Genomic DNA, 6,374 nt, shown 5'->3' with positions numbered 1-6,374 from the left:
TTAGCTTCAGGACGGGCAAGTACGGAATCTGCCCACCCTTCCTTTAAACGTCTTTATTTCCTCTATAACTTAGAATTCAACTCTCTCCTTTCTCAGAAGAGTATTTCTCGTATACTAATTCAATTTTTGAGTAAACCAAAATGGTGGGGGTTGTATTTTATATATTTATTTAGTCGTGACTTCTGAATAAAAGTGTTTTATTAGGGGAATGCAATAGAAAATACATTGTTTTGCAAAAATATTTAGTCTGGCAATAAAAATACAGCGGTAATTACTTTAAGAATTTTTTTTAAAAAAGGAACAAATTAATTTGTTTAAAAAAAAAACAAAACAAAAAAAAAAACAAACAAACAAATAAGACAACAATTTAAATAAATGAATTTTGAGAAGCACTAAAGAAAACGAGAAAAAAAGAGATAATTTAAATGGATAAACAAATATATTAAAACAACACAAGTTAATACTAAATTGATATAATATTAGTAAATTGATACATTTAATTCAATACTGGAACCTTCCCAATGTTATTACATCAATGGTACCAGCACAAGTAAGGCAATAAATAAAAAAAAGTTCGTTTGCCAAAATCTCTATTTGGTGCTCACTGGTTTATAAGGTGGGCTCATTTGAATTAGCCCGACCTAGAACTAGAGAGGCCAGACAGCAAAATCACCGTCAGGCGACGTGACGATGAGATGACGATGTGGGCGGAGTGGAGTGGTTGGGAAAGGGGGGGGGGGGGGGGTGATAAAAAAGAACAGGAGCGTATCCTGGTTTATGCATTACGGGGTGCATGGTGATTCGCAATCTATCAAAAATACATACAAATTGATTTCAGTACGAAGTATCAAGTTTAAGTACTAACTTTTGAAATTATCTAATTTAAATTAGATTATTTCCGACCTGGTAATACAGCTTATAACTTGAAAAAAACAGGCTGGTATTTGCCCACCCTGCCCAATATTACCAGCCGTCCCTGACATATTGCTCCGTGATGAGACGCAGGACTATGAAATACAAATTATGAAGACTAAATTGTACCTACTGGAGGATGGAAACCGGAAGCACACACCCTTGTGTTTATTATTTGGGATAATAAGAAATTGTTCGTTTATGTCATGTAAACGATGTTTTAGTCCATTTTTGGCTGTTTATGTGCATTTACTTATTTCGACATTCTTCGGGAATTTCTTTTCAGCAAGACATAGCCCCGTGACATTCGTAAAAAAACAAACACCAAAATAAAAAAAAAAGAAATAATTTTTCTGAAAAACAACAACAAACAAGTGAATGTTTTGGAAAGGCCGATACTTTCTCCCCCCCCCCCAACCCCCTCCACCCCGTCCCCTTATCCCGATATTAACCAAATTCAAAATCTATGGGTTTTCTTAAGCTACTCCTTCAAAACCATGATTGTACAACTTTGAACATGCTCCTCAGGGATGTCTTTAAACTTCGATAAAAATCATGACTTGTCCCCCAAATATATTACTTTTTATAAAAGTGTATAATTATGTTTTCAGAACACTTTTATGACATTATCTTGCTTATTTTTGATATATGAAACCTACTGTCTCGAATCATTGTTATGTTGGGAAGATTTAGACCCATAACTCAGACCCGGTGTTACATAATATGAAACTTAGATTATTTAATCATTTTTAAAATTAAGTTTTATGAAGAAAAAAATCTAAAATCTAACATTTCAGCTCATTCTTTAATATCATGCCACTTTATGGCATTGGTTCACCTCGATATTATAATACTGTGTTCAGACCAGTGTTGATTTTCATACGAATAATTTAAATGAATTATATTGTACAAAAATCATGAAATAATACGTCAATTTCCCATAAAACCGACGTGCACTTACTTGTAGGTCTGATAAACCAATTCCATATGGGCTCATTGTTGTAATGGAAGTATAAAAAAATATCGCAAAATATTGTCAACAATGTTAAACTAGGCCCATAAGTGGGATGTCAGACCTGTAAATATGTACACATCGCATAAAACCCCACAGTCGACCTTAAAAGATTCGTCATCGGACAAAAACCTTCTTCAGGGGACATTTTTAAATAATGCCGATTAATTAATTTATTTTTTTTCCAAATTCAAAATCTTTCTTAGACAGTGATTGATCCCCCCCCCCCCCCCCCCCCACCCTCCCAACTGGCCCAGTTCGCTTCAAACCTTTATAGCGTGCGGTTTTTTAAATGAAACCTTTCTCACTTTGATTGGTTCTCAAATTTAACGTCTTGACCTTAAGAACTATACGTGTCGTGTGGTCAAGGTGACATTGTGCTTCAAAACCAGTATTTTACAAAAGTAAACGAGGATATGTTCAGTGGTGAATATTTCACGAAATCCTGCTTTTAAAAAATAATAAATCAAAAATAAAACGAATGCCTTATAATTTTATTGCTATAATGCTACAGTAAAATCGGTTTTCCCCATAACTAAAGGTGTATACTAGGATATTCTAAATCGTTGTATAAACCTATCAGCAAGCACATTTTCAAATCGTTAGGATCTGCAGATAGTCTTTTGGCTAGATACTTTCGAGTGCTGTGTCCTTATACATATTACGATTAAACAAAACACTTTCGGTTATGGGACAAGTCAAATTTAACGAAATCATAAGCTTAATGAGGAAACCCTGAATTCTTTATGAAAAAAAAGCACAAACACTAAAAACAGAATTAAAAGTTTTGATGGGTAATGTCATCTTGATCACACTGATAATCATTCTTAAGGTCAAACCATCAAGCCTTTCATTCAGCTATACAAGAACATGTTACAAAACGCGCACACACATAAAACCAATTAAAGCACACACACACACACACACACACACACACACACACATATATATATACAAACAGTCATACAAACTCAATTAATCTAAAGTGATATGGGTAGGCTTAATAGAGGGTATAATAAATAGAATATTGACACACAACCACCCCCCCCCCCCTCCGGCCAAAAAAAAACAAAAAACAAACAAAAAACAAAAAAAAAAACAACAACAAACAAAAAAAAAAAAAAACAAATACTCTCTCACACATACAAATCAGTCAAACAAACTCAATTAATCTAAAGTGTCGTGGGTAGGCTTAATAGCGGGCATAATAAATAGAATATTGCGTTCGAAATTTTGAATTCGTTCTCTCCATGCAACGCTCCCATGTTCGCAGCGCAGTTAGGGGTAGTCGTTCAAAATTACAAACGTTCCCGTTCCCTCTGCTTTTCCTCCTCCTCCTATTATTATTACTACTACTACTACTACTACTACTACTACTACTACTACTACTACTACTACTACTACTACTACTACTGCTACTACTACTACTACTACTACTACTACTACTACTACTACTACTACTACTACTACTACTACTAGTAGTAGTAGTAGTAGTAGTAGTAGTAGTAGTAGTAGTAGTAGTAGTAGCAGTAGTAAGAGTAGTAGTGGTATCATCGTAATCATCATCAACATCACCACCACCATCATCCCAAATGTGTAAACGGCATCCCTGTTGTGGATGTCCATAACTTTTGACGTCAAGCATAATGGCAAAGGATTAAAAATCCTACTATTCGTATTTAATTCGGACTTATTAAATTAAACCTTATTTCTTTTATCATTTGCGTTTGAGGTAATAAAATTTCCACCCTATGAATCTCACACGAAATGTTAACGTGAACCTGCTAGAAACTTCAAAGCAAAGTCCAAAGTTGAATTGAATGAAATCTCTAATACAACTTGCAAAGGGTCATGCTGCCGTACTCTGAAAAGTACACAGTGAAAAAATCGGGCCAGAAAACTCGTACTTTAAACTGTAAATATCACTTGGTTAAAATAACCCCCATCTTGGCATATGAAAGTCCCATGTTTGAGAGTTATTGACAAGTTGGGGGTCATTTTAACTGGTCGATATTTGAAGGATGAGTTTTCTAGCCATTTTTTTAAAAAAGTATTATTTCCCCTCTCAGATAACGGCAGTATGGTTTGAGGATCTCCATTTTTACTATAAATTTCAGGAAGTATAAGGGGTATTATTACATTGGAGGTAAAGTAAATATGAGTGCGACTTGTCCTCGAGTCGATAGTTTATTGGCCTAAAGCACCTGCAATACAAAGAATTGTTTACTGGAAAAAATAATAAAAGAATAGAATAGAAGACTTCAACGTGTGTGTAAGTGTGTGTGTGTGTGTGTAAGTGCGCGCGCGCATGTGCAGAAGAGGGATTGGGAACGGTAATGTAGACTAGATAGTGGACCTACGTATTGATGCCATATCAAAGTATTTTAATAGTTACAATACTAAATAGATTCGTTATATCGGTAACTCGTATAGAATCGTAAAATAGTATATTTTCTTTATATATACACACACACACGATTAATCTGACGCTGACGGGCTGAACATGTGAGTATCTTACATAAACGTATAGCATGGACATTCTATATTGTTTGAAAGTATATTATACCTAACATTACATTGCACCACAACTGTAACTGAGCATAGTATATTTTTCTGGCGGTAATTTTATTTACTAAATCTGTCGTCAGTACAGTCAAGCTCAAAGGCTAGTTAGTATCCCAAAGGCAACACAAACGACTTATCACAATTCTTGCAGTGAGGTTGAAACCAGTGGGAAATACATAGTACAATAATAACGGCATATGAAGACCAGCAAATTCATTGTTATAATAAAGTAGTTATAAAGCACATTAAAGTTGGAGAAATGGTATCCAGCTTTCGGTACACATTAAAGGTAGAAGAAGCAGTCTTTATTATCTATCCCATTCTCAATGGAAACGATCCCTGTAAAATCTGACCATGGTTAAAACCGCGCTATTTACCCCCCCCCCCCCTTTAATTTGCTCTTTAAGTCCATTGGGGGGGGGGGGGGGGTGTTGGCATTAATACCCATGTCTGTTGTCAAACTTGCAGGAAATGGGGGATGGATAGACTTTTAATCTCTCATGCAGGTAAGGACATTATCAGTGGGTTCTCGTTTCTTAGCTTTCTTTTGCGGTTTTGATTTGGGTGTGTAATATTTGTCATCTCCTCCCCTCCCCCCTCCCGTCTCCCTTTCTCTCTCTCTCTCTCTCTCTCTCTCTCTCTCTCTCTCTCTCTCTCTGTCTGTATATATATATATATATATATATATATATATATATCACACACAGACACACAAACACACATATTCTCTTCTCTCTCTCTCTCTCTCTCTCTCTCTCTCTCTCTCTCTCTTTTTTTTTTTTTTTTTTTTCTGGATTACTGGCACAAGTCATAAAAAACACATGAAAGAAAAACAAGAGAAAAATTATGTGATAAAACCAAAACAACTCGTGTTAAAATACCCTATGAAAACAAAGCAGATCAAAACAAATATATTAAGAGGAATTGCAAGGTTTATGTCGAGTATTGTAAAACAGAAAGTAAAAAGAAGGCAGTTTTATGACATAATACAACCTATCATATTATCTAAGGCTAATAACTTACCGCATTTATTCCGATGTTTTAAAGATAATCCTTAAAACATGAATATAAAAAAAAAAAACTCAAATCCACAAATTTCTCAAAGTGTCTCAATTTAACAAAACAACAAGCCATTAACACATCAGATAATAACAATATAACGAAATTAATTGACAAAATAAGTTAGCTATTTTTTAAAACCACAATCAGAGGAAAGTTGCTGAACATTGGAGTAGTAAAAAGTTTTGCGAAGTTAATGCCGAAGGTTTTTGTTGTAGCCAGTGTTATGACGGTGGAACGACGACTTCTGCGAAACGCCTCGACAAGCCACTCTTCCTACCTTTGGGTGACAGTTTCACCTTTTTCACCCTCGCCGTCCTCCCGGCGAGCAACACACACTCAAACACACAATGAGACACGCTTACCCTCATACAAACATCGATACACACGAAAACACACATTGTACCATACACAAACATGCCTCACATACAAAAAGATCCTTCCCACTCGCGTGTCTGCCGCCTGCTGCTCCTGCCGCCCCGACCGTGTCTCGAGGATTGGAGGGTTGAGATTTGGCCTCAACCGCTAAGGACAATGAATTTTGAGAGGCGAAGAGGGCACTCTCAGATCGCTTTTGTTTTGAATACTTTTGGACGTGTCTTTGAATGTTGACATCAGGTGAGCTATATTAAATAATTGGCTCCTTGTGGATTGCTTTGACAGGTACCAAGATCTCACAAAACCACATGAGAGATCAGATCCCACTGCTAATTGTATCAGTTCCCGTTGGTCAGGAATCAATAGGGTCATACAGGCAAAACGGGGACTCAGGCGAAATGCTTCACGATACACTAAAAGCCATAGGAGTCCAGTAATAATATATTAT

The 6,374-nt window shown here is 35.9% G+C and overlaps 1 protein-coding gene across 1 annotated transcript in view; it reads right to left on the bottom strand.

The window, feature by feature from the left end:
* LOC144956679 (cysteine-rich motor neuron 1 protein-like) overlaps window positions 1–5,826 on the bottom strand; it is a 129,083-nt gene extending 123,257 nt beyond the window's left edge. The window contains exon 1 of the mRNA XM_078887338.1: window positions 5,513–5,826. The gene's annotated coding sequence lies outside the window, so the exon portion shown is untranslated. The remainder of the gene's footprint in view (window positions 1–5,512) is intronic.
* Window positions 5,827–6,374: the final 548 nt, after the last annotated feature.

Source organism: Berghia stephanieae, chromosome 1, assembly GCF_034508935.2.
Source record: "Berghia stephanieae isolate SIO BIC M18660-M18661 chromosome 1, UCSD_Bste_1.3, whole genome shotgun sequence".
NCBI classification, from domain to species: domain Eukaryota; kingdom Metazoa; phylum Mollusca; class Gastropoda; order Nudibranchia; family Aeolidiidae; genus Berghia; species Berghia stephanieae.
This window is presented reverse-complemented; position numbering and strand designations above follow the sequence as displayed.